This window comes from Anolis sagrei, chromosome 1, assembly GCF_037176765.1.
Source record: "Anolis sagrei isolate rAnoSag1 chromosome 1, rAnoSag1.mat, whole genome shotgun sequence".
Lineage (NCBI taxonomy): Eukaryota > Metazoa > Chordata > Lepidosauria > Squamata > Dactyloidae > Anolis > Anolis sagrei.
The window spans coordinates 299,952,003-299,969,424 of record NC_090021.1 but is presented as its reverse complement, the minus strand read 5'-3'; the positions used below and the strand labels follow the sequence as shown (position 1 = coordinate 299,969,424).

General features: G+C 37.2%; 1 protein-coding gene across 14 annotated transcripts in view; it reads right to left on the bottom strand.

Moving 5' to 3' along the window:
• Positions 1 to 17,422, bottom strand: part of NPAS3 (neuronal PAS domain protein 3) — an 803,343-nt gene that overhangs the window by 581,089 nt on the left and 204,832 nt on the right. The gene's annotated exons all lie outside the window — the stretch shown is intronic.

The following is a 17,422-nucleotide window of genomic DNA, read 5'->3' as shown; positions in this document are numbered from 1 at the left end:
AATATATAAGCATAATAACTGGTGGGCTCAACAGGTAACAGTTCTTTAACTCATATATAATTAGTCCAACTTACATGTATTCAATGTATTTATCTATTCAATTTCTATCTCACCTTTCTCCTAGGAATATGTTTCAAGACAGGTTTACAATAAAATGCTATAAATATATAAGCATAATAAAAACACAGAACAATTAAAACAATTCTTAAAGCATGTAAATGGAAGATTAAAAACCCTCTTTTGTCCAGTGAACCCAGGTGCTAAAGATTTACCAGAATGAAAAGATCTTTGCCTATCAGTGGAAAAACAATGTAGGGAGGCAAGAAATGCCTCCTTAGGACAGGGCAATCTAGAACTGGAAACAACCAACAGGCAAGCCCTGTGATCAACTCAATGCTCGTTTTAGATAAGGCTGCCATATTAAACATGGGCTGCAACTGTAATGCTTAACAGATCTTCAAGCAGGATAAAGTACTGTAAAGTTCCATCAGCAGGTTCTTCATCCAAAACAGTTTTCAACCACAGATATCTCCTCCCAACACAGCTATGGTGGCTGAAAGCTGGGATTTTATCCTGCTTGACAGTTTTATGGTATGACATCCTACTCCAAGATAAGTTAAGGACTACAGTTACAAGACCCTCTCCTGGATCGCATCTGGCAACCCTAATTCCCCAAGATAAAATCTTTAATTAAAGGCTGAAGAATGGCTATGATAAGTACTAGAGAATATTAACATAAAAGAGGAGAGGTCTGTGTTTTCCCTCTTGTATAGAAATGTATAAAAAAATTCAGGGAGAAATGGCATTATTAATCTCTGCAAAATACATTTATGTTAAATACCAAAACAAAAACAAAAAAAGATTTCCAGGATTCAGGAATTATTCTTCATTGAATAGGATATCCTGGAAAACTATTCAATTCTCCTCTATACAAAACCTCAAGAAAACACTGGATCTGTCTAGAATATTTACTAGACAACTTGTCTCACAAGGCAGGACATCAGTATGACAGAAGTTTTTCCAATTCAGTTATGCTACATTAACACTCAAATAAATGTAACAAGTAAAATATACAGAAGAGTCTCACTTATCCAGCCTTCATTCATCCAACATTCTGTATTATCCAATGCAGTCTGCCTCCCGCCCGGATCCAAAGCTGTTTCAATACATTGCGATGTTTTGGTGCTAAATTTGTAAATACAGTAATTACCACATAATGTTACCATGTATTGAACTGCTTTTTCTGTTGATTTGTTGTTAAATATGATGTTTTGGTGATTAATTTGTAAAATCATAATTTAGTTTGACATTTAATAGGCTTTTCCTTAATACCTCTTTATTATCCAACGTTCTTACTCATCCAACATTCTGCTGGCCTGTTTATGTTTGATAAACGAGACTCTATGCCTTGTCCAACTTACTGGGCAAGGGCCGTTGCGGTGGCGGGCACCCTCTTTCTGGCCATGGTGCCTGCAGGGGGCTTCTTCCCCCCAGAAGTGAAGGGCCCCACCCTACCTTCCCATTCGCCAGGGCCAGCTGCCACTTTCCCTGACAGACTTCTTCAGGCTGTTCCTGACTGGGTGCAGGCCTTATGCCTGCTTTCTTGATTCATCCCACCCAGCCAGCATAATTGTTGTATTTTGGTTTCTTGTTAATAATGGTTATGTTTTGGTTTCATGTTAATAACTGTCATGTTTTGGTTTTCCATTACAACTGCCAGGTTGATGTGTGGCATGGGCCCTGGATCTGGTTTGCTTACCCCCCCCCCCTTAGGGGGGAGCATCCTGTGGTTTCCAGGGGTGCAATGTATCGGTTGCCTGGTGTGGTAAGCGGTATCAGTCAGCAGTGGGCTGCCCAATCCATGATCCAGGACCCATGCATGGCAACCAACCCTTGCTTCTGTAATCAATAAACAAGTTGTGGCCAGTTTGTATCCCAACACAGTGTATGTGTTATCTTTGGTTATGCTGGCAAGAGGTGTGTGGCCCATACACATGCAAACCATAGAGTCTAATGCTTGCAAATAGAAGTCATTTAAAAAAAAATAAGCTCTCTACAATTAAGATACAGTGAAGAATTTTATATGCACAGTCTATAAAACTTAGATTTAGTAAATAATAGAACTGATTTTACAGGTATATTTGAAGCAATTCAAAGAGGTAGTGTTAAATATGTAGCTTTCTGCTACACAGAATCAGTTTGTTTAATTTACTTATTCCCATATATACCCAAGGGAAATCCCATGGTCAGGAGCTTGAAAAATCAGTTATCTGTAACAGGTGAGGAGCTTTATTATAGAATCATAGAAACATAGAGTTGCAAGAGACCTCTAGAATCATCCAGCTCAACCTCCTATCATGCAATAAAACACAATCAAAGCACTCATGACAGAGAGCCATCTAGCTCCTGGTGAAAAGCCTTGAGAGAAAGGGAGTCCACTAGATTACAAGGCAGCATGTTATGTTTGGATGCAAAGAAGATCATCTCTTTCCAAGCTACACTTACTATTGTTGGCATAAAACCCTTCATCCTTGGAATCAACCAAACTATCATATTCTTATGATGGACTACAACAAATGGTTTTGATCTGTTGACCCCAACCCTGAGGAACTAGCAAAAAACAAGTAATAGTTTCGCAAAAATCCAAGAGATCTAAGCTTTCACTAGAGAACCAGCTGGGAAATATAAAATGTGTTAGGTCTTTAACATTTTTCATTAAATTAATTATTAACTTAATTCTCAAATTAAGTTTGTACTAAAATGCCAATGCAAGCCAATCAGTTTAATTAAAAAATAAATTTAATTAAGTTGCCCCTTTACATTAGAAAATTTCAAACTTAATTGATAACTTAATTGATTTTAACTAGTCAGTTCTTATCTCTGCATGCAGATAAGGACATCTTTACAAAATATAAAATGTATCTACTCAGGAATATGGCAATTTAATTAATTCATTTGTGTGCACCTAAAACTTAACAGAGGTTTCTTAACTGAGATGTTTATGTGTCTTAATCAGGAAAGTTTAAAGCACAAAAACAGCTAATCGGGCAATGAATTATTCTTTGCTTACCACAAACAAATCTCAAGTTTATGAGCTGATTCTGATAGACAAAACTGATAGTAATGAAATATTTATGTTACATTTATGCTCATGTCTAATGTCAACTGCTCCATAGACATTTATTTAAAATATTTATATTCCATCTTCCCATCAAATGATCAATAAACCTGCGCACAACAAAATAAAATTAACGGCTTTTTTTTAAAAAAAGGAAACACCATAGTATCAGCAACAACATATAGAAAATTTGTAGATACACTAATTTATGGCTTGAAAATATTTTTAAAAAAATAAAAAATCTTAGTTTTTGCCATTTTTCATAAGGACACTGTTTATCATGCCATTGTACATAATGCGATTGGAACATCCAGTGGTTTTGGTATCCAAGGAGCAGGGAAGTGTCCTGGTACCAAACTCCAGCAGATACCAAGGGCCAGAACACTATCACCACAATTACTCACTGATGGTGGCGTACAGACATACCTGTATTAACAAATCTCCTGACAAATCCTTTTTACAATATCTTTTTACGTGTTGAGCCCCAACACTTTCCTTTGTTTAGCTGAAAATTTTCTGAACAGCATTGGAATTGGAAGAAGGATGAGAATGAAGAGGACTGAACAAAATGCAATAATGCTGGAATGGGAAAAATTGAATTCTAACCACACCTAAGCTGTGTGTGCCTGCCTTCAACATGCAAGGTAAACAGTAGCTGCTTTACTGTGCATTCATAAACAGCAAAATCTTAAAATGCTATAACAAAACTTTCAAATTAATCTTTGAAATGCAGATTGTATTAAGATTTGACTATATATTTACGATTGCTGTAAATCATTTAAGTCTGAAGATTTGGGGAATGGGGGGAAGTTTTCATATCATATTCCGTGACTGGAACATGTAATGGAATTAAGAAATCACTATTCCCTAACTGCTGGCAAGAAGATCCTTTCATTTAGTTATGTTGTTTATTACATCTTACTTGGAAAAAAAATGGAATGATAGGACTAAAATGCTGGAAACATTTACAAATGGAAAACCAACTTTTCTGTAAAAAATGTAATTGAGCTTAAAATCCTGTACAATTCACCCTACTGAAATCATTCCTACAATAAGCATCAGGATGTGAACCTTGCTTGACAAGGTCAGGGTTGCACAGATTTGTGAAATCAGAAAAAAATCTGCCTTGGGTTGATGCAGTATTCTGATGAAGGAACATCCTCCCTTAGAGAAACTCTCCTGGCATCTATTTGAATGCCTATGGTAAGAACTTTTAATTTGTCATCTGCATCTCAACTCTTCAGTTCTACTGTTTCTGATGTTTCTTTTGCAACATTTTATTATTATTTTCTGTTTGCACTGAGAACTTTCCCCCTTTGAAACAGCAAATGGCCTTCAGAGCACTTCTGTATCAAATGCATATATTACATATTGATTAATTTAACTACTGGTATGAATCTAGAAATGAATTATTGTGTTCCTTATCTATCTATCTATCTATCTATCTATCTATCTATCTATCTATCTGCAGTAGTTGATATGTAGTTGAAAAGTTTGTAGTTTCTAGCAAGTTTCTAGATGACTGACATTTGAACACTTAATCCACCAGGTTCAGTTTTTCAGTTTATTTCTTACTTCTCTTAGCTCTTTGCATTCATTTGTCATCATAGCCACCTTGAGCCTCCGGAGGGGGAGAAATGCGGGGTATAAATGAAGTAAATAAATACATCATATTGCCACTCAAATGGGTGTCTGGAGTTTCTTCTGGCAGGGAATTGCCTATGACACAAAAGCCCATAATATACACAATTTCCTGCCAGGAAAGAGAAGAAGAGTTGATGCCAGTGAGAGCAAAATCAGGGCTTCTGAAAGCTACTATGCTTATGAGGTTAAAGTGAAACTAATCACCTGCTGTCCTTCAATATACAAAGGTATCTTGTAGCACATTTGTGACTGAGAAAGAAGTATGTAGCTTAAGTTTTCATAGGGTCCATCTACACAGTCCCTTAAACATCGGATTTTTCAAGTTAAAAAGGGAGGTGGCTACATGACGTTAGCTCTAAATGTGCGCTGATTTGTTGCAACAGCTGAAAAAATGGGATAAAAGTTCCCCCTTTTCCCACATTCATCACTGTATATCCCTGCACTCATGAAAAACATGTGAACCCCCCCCCCCCAATGGAGACTGCCCCAGCACATGCCTGCTTTTTAAAAGCCCAAAACAGCTGATAGGATGATTGGGCTGTGAGATGGAAACACAGCTGATTCAAAGGAAGCATGAATAGAGAGCAATTAAGACTCTCTGAAACTATTTTAAAATTTATAATATTAAACAGAGCTTGAACAAACAATTAAGAGAAGAGAAAAATCTGGAGGATTTTAAAAAAATTCACTCTATTATGTGCTGAACCTTATATGTTCACATGCGAATATGCTTATATTTATATTAAGATATTTGTGTGTGCGCATATATGGTTCAGCGCATAATGGAGTGATTTTTTTTAAAAAAAGAACCCTCCCGCCAGTTGTCTCCCGTCTGCCCTCCATCTTGATTCAGGACAGAGGAGACCTGTGATGGTGGCAGAAGATGATATCTCAGGATCCACAGGTCTGTGTGCGGACCTACGCTCAGGTCCTGGATCTTTTTGTCCTACCTCTTAAACCTATGTTCCCGTGCTGTCTAGAAGCACCCCTAGACTCCATCTAATTCATCAAGTGCATGGAGTGATGTACCTGCAGGCAATCAATTATATTAACTTGGGGGAGGATAAATTTCCTGGTATGGTGAAGAGGTGCAAGTTCAGTTTTAATGATGGTTGTAAAGAGTAGTTAGGGAACAAAAGTGGGAGGCAAGATGAATACATAAAATAAAAATAGTGAGGGAAAATTGTGGTCTGGTTCGTACATATCGGCTTGAGACTAGAATAGACAATAAAATGAGCAGGAGAAATTGTAACTGTCTCAGGAAACAATCATCAATGGGCTGGAATTTTTGGCTATATCCTAGTCCACCTGTTTTTCTTTTTCATCTCCCTTTGAAGATTTTTGTTCAAGGATTGCAACTTGCAGGTCCTGAAACTGAATATCCAGGAACATCTCTATCACTATTTTGCATTCCTACTACTATTCACACACACACATCCATTAACAAAAATGCATGTCCACAGATGTCACACTCCATGCATCTGATGAAGGATACTAATTCTTATGAAAGTTTAGGTTCAAACTTTCTCTCAGAAAGTGCTACAAGAACACTTTGTTTAGTAATGTGACAGGAGAACTTGTTAATGTCAGGAATATCCACTGTTTTTACAATATATGACTATTGCCCCTCAATATGCTGTGCATGTATGCATTGAGAAGTCTAGTGTAATCCAGTGTCTGGTCAATTCAGCTTGACTATTGTTCAACCCATACATATATGTTAGATGAAAGGGATCTCATACAGCATAACTGACTTTTTAAATTGCTATTGAACCATGGCTGGACAACCAACAGGCTGGAAGGAACATGCACCACCCATTGCCTATTTTCTCTCTGCTGGCCTTCCTATTCACACAGACTGCTCTTGTCCTGCTGCTACTAGTAGTGAGGGGAAAAAAACCCCAACTAAATCAGTGTAGTTGAAGGAAACGATCTATTCCCTTCCACAAAAATCATTATACATGCCACTTTATCCAGCAAGAGAAAAAACAAACTGTGACATGGTGGATAGGGAGGTCTACATACTTTCCACTAAAATATACTTCTTTCCTTTTAGGGTAGAAGCAGGGAAAAGGATCTCCAAGGATGTCCACATAGATGGTAAAAACAGGGAAATAAACAAAAAACTTAGAAAGGCCCAATTATTAGCAACATCTCTGGCTGCTCCCTTTTTTTGCTGCACCCAGTGTTTCAATTGTGGAAGTCTTGTCTTGTCTTTTCTTTTGAATATTTTTGCCGATCTCTCCTTAACCCTAGATCTACCCAGTTGAGCACACCAAAGAGCTAATGTGAGGCAAATGGAAAAAAAATACAAAACAATGCAGCGTAGAACAGCTAATAGGAGGCACCTCCTTCATCAAAAATACGAAAATAGCCAATAAAGGGCAGGCAGGAGCAACAGAGATAAAAGGATTGAAGCAAAGGACTGTAAGAATTCTCAAAGGTTCTAATGCAACTTTCCTGATAGGAATTTCTAGGGAGAGTAGTAGGGTTGTTGTTTTTACCAAAACCATGGGTTCAACAAGGCCTGACACCTCTTCTCAATCCACAGTGCTTCTTTAACCACAAAAAAACCAATCTTTCATTGTAAGCATATAGAATCATAGACTCATAGAATAATGAGAGTTGGAAGAGACCACATGGGCCATCTAGTCAAACCCCCTGGCATGCAGGAAAAATACGATCAAAGTACCTGTAACAGATGGCCACATATATTGTTTATACAGCATTTAAATGTATGTTCAGAATTCCCTGCAACCCAAAATTCAGAAAACAAAGGTCCTTGTCTACTAGGAAGTTCTCCTATCCAGCCCCCAATAAAAACTAAAGAATAGAAACTAGAGCCCTTTCATGAAGAAATTTGGAAAGTTGTTTTCTTAATGTGAAAATGAGGCATGGCAACTAAAGCTTAATGTTATTATTACCCACTACTTTAATTTTCTATGATTGCATGTGATCATAATTTCACTAAAAGGGAATGTTTATCTATGTTGCTACTTATAGGGGGACAATAGTATACTATGTCAGTATCAGAAGTGTATTGAGGAATAATCTTCCTAACTTCCCCTCAGATCTGGTCCCAAACCTGAAGAAGAATTGTTGTTGTACAGCTTCCACTCACTTCAGTAGGCATGAAGACAATAGCTTTGTATTGGATTACATGCACTGACACTTTCTTGCCTGCAAATATATATCCTTAAAATATTGTGTAAATGCTAATACAATATACTACAGAGTGCTCAACTTGCTTTCTTTCAAAATAAATCTGAAAGCAGAACTATTCATCTTTTTTAAACAGCTGACATGTTGCATAAACAGGAACCCTAGATATCTTTTTCTAAGTCAAAAAAATACAATATGTAGGGTGATTTATTATGCAATTTATCTCTTGCCATCTCTCTGCTGTTGATAATTTAGATCCACACTGGGCAGTTCCTAAACCATTAATATTAGCCAGATGTGCTTCACTTTAAGGCTATGATTATTTTAAATGTTTTAAAATGTATGTCATTTATCATTAGCTCCATGATGGTGACATTCATGTTATGGTTAAGGTGGTGTCAGCAGATTTTATAAATCCTTATTGTAGGAGTTCAGAAGTCAGACCTGGGTACAGGCTGAAATGTAGCAAGTGGTAGATTGGCATAGAAAGCAACTCTATAAATGTTAAGTCTTAATTCGAAAGATGGTGAAAAGAAGTACAGTTGCTGGCATGTGCAATGCTGTGCTATTAGTGTTCAGCATACTCAATACTAACAATGGAAATATGGTTACAAATAGAATATGAAATTGTTCAGAACTGTTATGGGGAAGGTTTGGGCTGCATATCAACTTCTAAGATTTTTTTTCAAAGTTGTTTTTGATCAAGTCATTGCATTGATGATTTTACTGTGTTTTGTGGAAGAGCCAGCTCTGTCTTAAAGTAAGATGAGATTGTTTGCCTTCAGTGCAAATTCAATAATATTATTCTCTATCTTAAATACTCCCATATTTAAGGTCAGAATTTTTTTGAGGGGGGAGGGGGATTGGGGGATGCTCTGAAAAGACATAAATATTTGAATTTATTTTTGGGCACTCAAGGAAGTAAGAAGGGATTGAGAAGGGACTGTAGTTTTCACTGGTGGTCATGTCAAACAATTTTTCCTTGTTCTCTTGAGTTATACCCCAACAAAGATCATACCGAGAGTACACTAGACCCATATTTACATCTCTCTACATTCTCATTCTTTACCTGCTCCACTAATTCAAGTTATGATTAATACATATAGTATAAATCACCTAAAGCAGGGGTCCTCAAACTAAGGCCCGGGGGCCAGATATTGCTCTCCAAGGACATTTACCGAGCCCTCACTCAGGGTCAACCTAAGTCTGAAACGACTTGAAAGCACACAACAACAATAACAATCCTATCTCAACAGCCAAAATCAGGTCCACACTTCCCATTGAAATACTATAAGTTTATATTTGTTAAAATTGTTCTTCATTTTAATTATTGTATTGTTTTTAAGTGTTTTTTAACTACAAATACAATATGAGCAGTGTGCATAGGAATTCATTCTTTTTTTTTTTCCAAATTATAATTCGGCCCTCCAACAGTTTGAGGGACTGTGGCCTGGCCCTCTGTTTAAAATGTTTGAGGATCCCTGACCTAAAGGATGTGTTGCCATGTTCCCTGATGATTAGTCAACCTGACCAATTCCTTTTTCAAGAATTGTCAAACTCTCACAGAAAGAAGCATTTTGGTTCTTGAGATTTTGTTTAATACATGAATTTATATGATATTAATTTCTTAAAATTGACAGATAGTTTAGATATTAGACTTATCACTGATATGTTTATCAGCTATTTATTTCATTGTTTTAATATGCATTTGACTACATTATAAAAGATTCTACTTTTCTAAATGTAAATATAAGGAAAATATATCATTTTAGTTTATGTAACATTACAGGTGCACTACTGAAATTGTCTACCTTAAATTATCTTGGGCCATCTCTAATTCAGCAGTAACAGCTACTATTGAAAATCATTTAGCTGTTTTGAAATTTCCTTTCACCTTCACACTCCTGTTATTGAGAAAAGAAAGCTTCTCGGTATCTATACTCTTGCTCCTACTGGTATATCACATGTCTTTTATGTACAGGAATAAATGGACATGACAGGGATTTGCATTATTTTCAGCAGAACATGGAGTGATTTAAATGTTAATTGCAGGAGGATATGAATACAAGGGGCACCAGAAAATAAGCCATAAAAGAGAGAAATCAAGGCAATGTTGTTTTCACAACTGCTAAGATTCAAATTTTTGGCATCTACCCTTATCATCCTTTTGAAATGTTTGGCTATGCCAGGGACTCTTTAATAAAAATTCCATCATTTCCTTCCCCTTCTCATAAGCACTCCTAAGTCTCCCAATGTCCCTTTGACAGTATAATCAGTCAATTCAATCACAGAAATTCTATACTACAATGGTAATTTTCCCTCACTTTCTTTCCTTTACACTGTCAGTTTCAGCCACCTGCTGAAAGCACTGATGTGGAACAGCTCAGTATTAGCTCTGAAATTAGTACCAGTCCCCAGCTAAATACTTGGCACTTGCAGTGTGGGATAGACACTGCTAATGGCATATAAACTCATCAGTTCTTATCAGCACATTACTTAAGCAAGTCTGTTTCCAAGTTATCCAGGAAGCACCTTGCTGGATAAACCTCCTACATATCTGTATAGAAGGAAGATGAATGAAGACGAAACTGTTTTCTCCTTTCTATTGTAGCTAGAAAATAGCTTGATAAGCAGTTGAAAATCTGTAAGGATCTTTAAATAAAGGACCTTTAAGGTATTTTTTTAGGAACACAGTATGGGATACAATTTGTAAAATCACTGAAAGAATAGGGACAAATTGGTTGAAATAGCACACTTCCATGTCTTTCTAACATTGGAATTTTTACTGTGTACACAGTCAGTTAAACTGCTTATATCCATAATATCTCACAAATCCAGCACTTGTCCTGGACTGCTTAGCTCAGCAGGCAGTCCATGTGAAAGAGTCAGGCAACAGCGATGAAAGGCATTTACTATAGACTCCTTGCAGGGTCATCAATGGACAACCTGTACAAGATTTGTGCTTTAAATAATAAATGAACTAAACACCTTCAGGTAATTGGCTGTGTGAAGCCGCACACCAGGCCAGATAGCTTGTCCATACAAAGTAAAATAAGATTAAATAATAAATGAACAGTGTAGAGGTTTTCTAACCAAAACTAATTCTACAAGCTTTCGTAGAAGTGCGAGATGAGCCGAGATGTTTTCAAGAGTTTATGCCAGGGTCATGGGGCCTCCTCTGTCTCTGTCAACAGTAACTATTTCAATGGTTTGTGCCATCTCCTTGTGATACTGATTGTAATTCCGCTACTATCTTGCTTCATGCAAACAATAACAGCACACTGAATAAAGTATCCAGAGTCCATCAAGAACAGTGAATCCAGTTGAATAAGGTCATAAAACCAATAAAAAAATAAAATACAACATAATGTTTAAACCTCCTGAATGTTCATGCATAACGTCACCAAAAGCAATTGTACAACCCCTATGAAAATATATGCATAGACTTATTCAAATGTTTTGCAATCAGTCTGCAACTTGAAACATAGCCTTCCCTAGAGAATGACTTCATTTTAGCCAAAGATTCACAAAGGTATACCTGTCTACTTGCTTTTGGATCAATGCATTTAAGCCAGTATAGCTGATATTGTCAAATGATGAGTTTTTCACAAGGGGTAGCCCCTCAACTTTGCTTGGTACTGCTTGCACATTATACAAAGATGCTGTCCATGTCAGCTGGGACATGCTGACTGTCTGAAATATTCCTTTTATTGATAGCAGCGAGGGTGAAAAATATACGGTCTGTAAATCCAGCTGAAGTACACAACATTCACAGATAGAAACCTTTTGTTTCACAACTATGAGATAGCTCTGTAGAAACATCCGCAACAACTGAAAAACAATTTCAAGAAATATAAGATAATTTTAGAGCTATTTTTCAAATATCAGCAAGAAATACAAGCAAATGCAATTGGTGGCGATCTGATAGCTTCCATTACATGGATGTCAATATTGGGAATGGGGGCTGGAGGGCTAGCATCAGAAATAACTAAAGCAATTCAACACTGAGGACTGGAAGGCAATGGATAAAAATTTTAAGCACTACTCATTTAATGTCAAAATGTCAGCTGGCATAAACTGGCAATTGACATTGGCCTTGTATTTTATGGAAGTGACTTTAATTAAAAGAAAGTATGGCTCATTGCCAAGGGACGTTCTTTTCTTCATTCTCATCTTTGATAGTTAAAGAGCTTTCCAATGCCCTGATATTGATACTTTCATCAGCTTCCACCTCCTCCTGTATCTATGGACTTTCTGGTTCAATCCCTTAGGTAGCAGTTTCTTTTTGCAATTTGGAACTACTTGAATCAATGCCCTGAAAGTTTGGAGAACTTAAATGCTCTTTTCCTTCTGCTTTCCTTCTAGAGCCTTTTCCATTTCTTGAAGATTAATACAATTTTTCACAGTTTCTGTGTTCTAGAGATCAAACACAGGCTGACTGCTTAAGCACTTGCTCTTTATGTTCTCTTCTCCATGCACATACACTCTTATTACTTACAACACAATCCAAAACAATTTTCTAGTCCACTTTGATGGTCCAGAAATCCTTTCAATGCATAGTCATTTGGGTTATTGGATGTAATTTTCTCATATACAGTTTGTTACTGCATGCTATTTTGAATCTTTTGATTTTCTCTTAAAGATTAAACAATCTAATTCTTACATTGCCTAGACTTTTATTTTTCTGTATCCTTAAATTCCATATATACATATATATGAAATATAAAAAATTAGAGAGAGGGGAATCACATAAGACTATATAAACATATACATATTAATTTTATCTTCAGCTTACATTTTTAGTTTAGTTACAATACTAGACCTTTTCCCCCAACAAACAACAGGGATAGGGAAGAGCATATAAGGAAAAATAAGGCTAGTTTAATCAGATTATTTCTAGATTTCTCCATGCTTTTTCAAAATACTGTATGAACTAATACCGATAATGAGGTAGGAAAACACATAAATTATAATAAATATATTAAGATACACATACATACATACAAACATACATAAATACACATACCTAAATACTCTGAAAGGATGTGCACGGACAAGTAGAAGCTATCTCTTTAAAATACACAAGAAGAATTTATGCAGCAGATAATCCAAAGTCCCTGTGACCTTGGCAGCCTTGCAGAGGTAATCTTTGCATAGATGAATTATTCTTGAACAATTGCTCTAATGTATCAGCCACAAGCATACTGTCCTTCAATATTAGCCATGCTTGTCTTTCCACCTATTTCTTAACAAACATATTTATTAAGGTCACAGCATGGCAAGAAATCTTGCTCTTTCCCTGCAATGTTCTCTTATTTCAAACACCTGGAAAACCATACACAGAAGACAAGGCAGTGATGGTGATGGTGACAACGACAACAAAACAACAACATGTACAACTTTTCCCCATAACATGAATATTTAAGACTAGACAACAACTATATATGGATGAGTATTTGGTTCTGAACTACATACAAATAGAATCTGAACCCAAACTAAATTGACACTATAATTTACTTCTTGCAACATTTAAAAACAAAAATGTTCACTCTTTACTGAAAGCAAAAGCTATCTCTAGAGATACTTCTCTGAAATGGAAATTCAAGTCATTTCTAACTTTTGCTAAGTTTTGTCTTTTTTGCTTTACTGTCTCATTTCATCAAGAAGTGGAAAACACAAGAAGGTTGAGAAATTTCTTTAGGGCCAAAATTGCCAGATTCTTTAAGTCATAATGGGCATTGAGTAGAGGATTTGAGGAATTCCACCACATGCCAAGGAAGCTGTCCTGACCCTAAACCAGTGCCTGTCATCAGTAATTGACTGGATGAGAGCAAACAAATTGAAACTTAATCCAGAAAAAAAGACAGAGGTACTCCTGGTCAGACGGAAGGTAGATCAAGGCATGGGGATTCAGTCTGTGCTGGATAGAGTTGCAGTTCCCCTGAGAACATAGGTCCACAGTTTGGGGGACATCCTGGACTCAGCACTGAACCTAGAGGCCCTGGTTTCAGCGGTGGCAAAGAGGACCTTTCCGCAATTGTGTGCCAACTGCACCCATTCATTGAGAATCCAGATCTGGCCATGGTGGAACATATCTTAATTTACATCCCATCTGGATTACTGTAATGCACTCTATGCGCGAATGGCTCTGAAGAGTGCTCGGAAACTTTAGCTGATCCAAAGAGCTGCAGCCAGGTTGCTAACTGGGGTTGGTTAAAGGGAGAGGACGACCCCCACCCTTCCCACCCCAATTGCAGCAGTTCTGTTGGCTGCCAGTCTCTTTCTGGCACAATTCAAAGTGCTGGCTATGACTTTAAAGCCCTAGATATTTCATGTCTAGCTATTTGGCTGACCACTTCCCCTTGTATGAACCTGCCCAGGCCCTGAGATCTTCAGGAGAGGCCCTTCTCCATCTCAAGATCGGTCAGTGGGAATGAGAAAACAGGCTTTCTCGGTGGCTGCCCCACGATTTTGGAACTCTCTGCCAGGTAAGCCAAAATGGCCTCCACCCTGCTTTTCTTTCCAGTGGCAGACTAAACATTTTTATTCAGGCTTTTAAAGAAGGTGATTTTAAAGAACATGTCAGGGACTGCTGTGGTTGTATATGTTTTTAAAGATACAATCTGAACTATGTTTAGTGCCAATGATGTTTAATACTGTTTTAATATTTGTATATTTTAAATTTTATTGTAATGCTTTCAATTTTATTCACTTTGACTCTCCTTATGAGAGAAAAGTGGGATATAAATAAACATAATGATGATGATGATGATGATGATGAAGCCAAGAACCTGCTTTAATTGAAGTCAATAATCGGAAACTTCTCAAAGCACAGCAGACAAAGAAACAGTACAAGAAAACCAAACTACAAACCAGAGCTGACAGCTGGCACAGCAAAGCATTGCATGGACAGTTCCTTGACAAAATTGAAAAGTTGATAAGGAGAAGACCCATTATGGCTCATGAATGGAACACTGAAGAAGGAGACAGAAGACCTGATTCTTGCAGTCCAGAAGCAAGCCATCAGAAGAAATGCAATTAAGGCTGATGCAATTAAGGCCACCTTACTTGAATATAACAACAGTGTAAAACAACATAAAACAGCATTATAACAATAATAAACAGGCTTGGTAAGCAACAATCAAAGATATACTTCAAATCTCATTGTGGAAGGGCAGCTGGTGTGAAAACAAGTTAGGAAATAGGCTAATCGATAAGGTGAATAGATCATATAGCAGGGTAAGGATAGGATGATAATTTTTGTACCAAAAAGTCACACAAATTGTTTTTAATGTAAAACCATTTATATTCCAAGAGTTTGCTGAAATAAAAAGACTTTTAGCTGCTAAAGAAAGGGAGAAAGAAGAGAGTCAGCCCAGCTTGTCTAGAACAAGAGTCCCAGGCTTGGAAGAGCCATGGAGAAGGTGCACTTTCACATTTCCACTGAATGTTCCTGTGAGTGTGCTAGTCCCTCCCTTGAAAATCTTAAGAGTGTGAGCTCATAAAGGAAGACCTGGTATTTCAGATTACCTGGGCCATTTAGGACTTTATCTATGGCCACAGTGGTCCATGCTGTTATTACATCTCGAATAGATTATTGCAACGCACTCTATGTGGGGCTGCCTTTGAAGACTGCCCAGAAACTTCACATAGTCCAACAGGCGGCAGCCAGATTTCTAACTGGAGCAGTGTACAGGGAGTGTACAACCCCCCTGTTGCATCAGCTCCATGGGCTGCTAATTTGCTACCAGGCTCAATTCAAAGTGCTGATTTTGGCCTATAAAGCCCTAAATGGCTCCGGTCCAACTTACTTGTCTGAACGCATCTCCCTTTCTTAAGAACTGTAAGATCGGCTGGAGAGGTTCTGCTCTCGGTCCCACTCTCTTTGCAAGCACAGTTGGTGGGGATGAGAGTTGGGGCCTTCTCAGTGGTGGCCCCTTGGCTGCAGAACTCCCTCCCTAGTTACGTTAGACAGGCCCTATCCCTTCTGGTCTTTAGAAAAAAGCTTAAGACCTGGTTTTGTACTCAGGCATTTGGTGAATAGGGTATTATGGAATTAGATTTTAACAGCATGAATAACTGACTTTCTAACAGACGAATTGAAGAAGAGAGGAATCAGATATAGATGGGAGAGACACGAGGGTATAATGGTGACATATAAGGAGGAGCGTTACTGGTTAATAACGGAAGAGAAAGCAAAAGTCTTCTACGATAAATTGATGAGAGAAGAGGAGGAAGGAGGCATGGGAGAAAAAAGTGAGGAGAAAGGAGAGAAGAAACAATCATCACCGAGAAATGGAAATGGAAATAGAAGTAAGAAGGCAAGATATGTCTCACCAGAAGAATATAAATTACTGTCATCTAGAGAAAGAAAATTTGCGGCAATTAGTGCATCGGAAAGAGATTTAGCTAGAATTGAGGCAACGGCAACAGCGATTTCGGAAATGGATCTTGGCGCAGGCGGTTTGGACTTAGATAATAATGAGTAGCATGATGGAGTGGCAAATAAAATGTTTTTCGAACAACATTAATGGTCTGAACTCACCCCAGAAAAGGAAGAAAATCTTTAACAAGTTGAAAAGGCAGAAATATGACATAATAGCTCTCCAGGAAACACATATATGTCATAAGCATATATCCCATCTCACTGAGAAAAAATTAGGGAAAATGTATCACTCTTCATTTGAAAAGAAAAAACGAGGAGTAGTATTATATATAAAAGATAACTTGGTATCGGAATTATTATTCAAGGATCAAGAAGGCAGATGCCTCGCAGTTAAAATTCTTATTGGAAACACAAAACTATTGATATGTAATATATATGCACCAAATGGACCTAAGTCATCCTTTGTTGAATTTTTGAAAAACGACCTGGAACAGGCTGAGTATGATGAACTTTTATTGCTTGGAGACTTTAATGGAGTGCTGCAACCTCAATTGGATAAGACGAAAGTAAAGAAAAAGGGGGGAGTAGAAACAAGTACCCTACCCCAAAAAATTTTGGACTTAAAAAAATAGCTGGACTTGGAAGATATTTGGAGGATAAGAAATGAGGAAAAGAAGGATTATACATTTTATTCTCACAGGCATCGGTCTTGGTCGAGAATTGACATGATATGGATTACAAAAAAATTAATGACAAAAGTGCAGGATGCTCTCATCCTCCCTAGAGATCTATCGGACCATTGCCCAATGGAGTTAATTACATTTCAAAGAGAGGGAGTTAGAAGATGGAGACTGAATGAAAACCTGATAAAAACAGAAGTGGATAGATCTAATTACAAAAGAATAATTCAAAATTACTTGGAAATTAATGACACGAAGCTGACAAATGCACAAATAACATGGGATGCAATGAAAGCAGTCCTGAGAGGACATTTTATTCAACATAACTCCAAAAAGAACAGGGAAAGAAATAAAGAAATTAAAGACTTAACAAATGATATATATGAATATGGAGAAGGAATTAAAAAAAGAAGCCTGAGAAGGCACAACTGG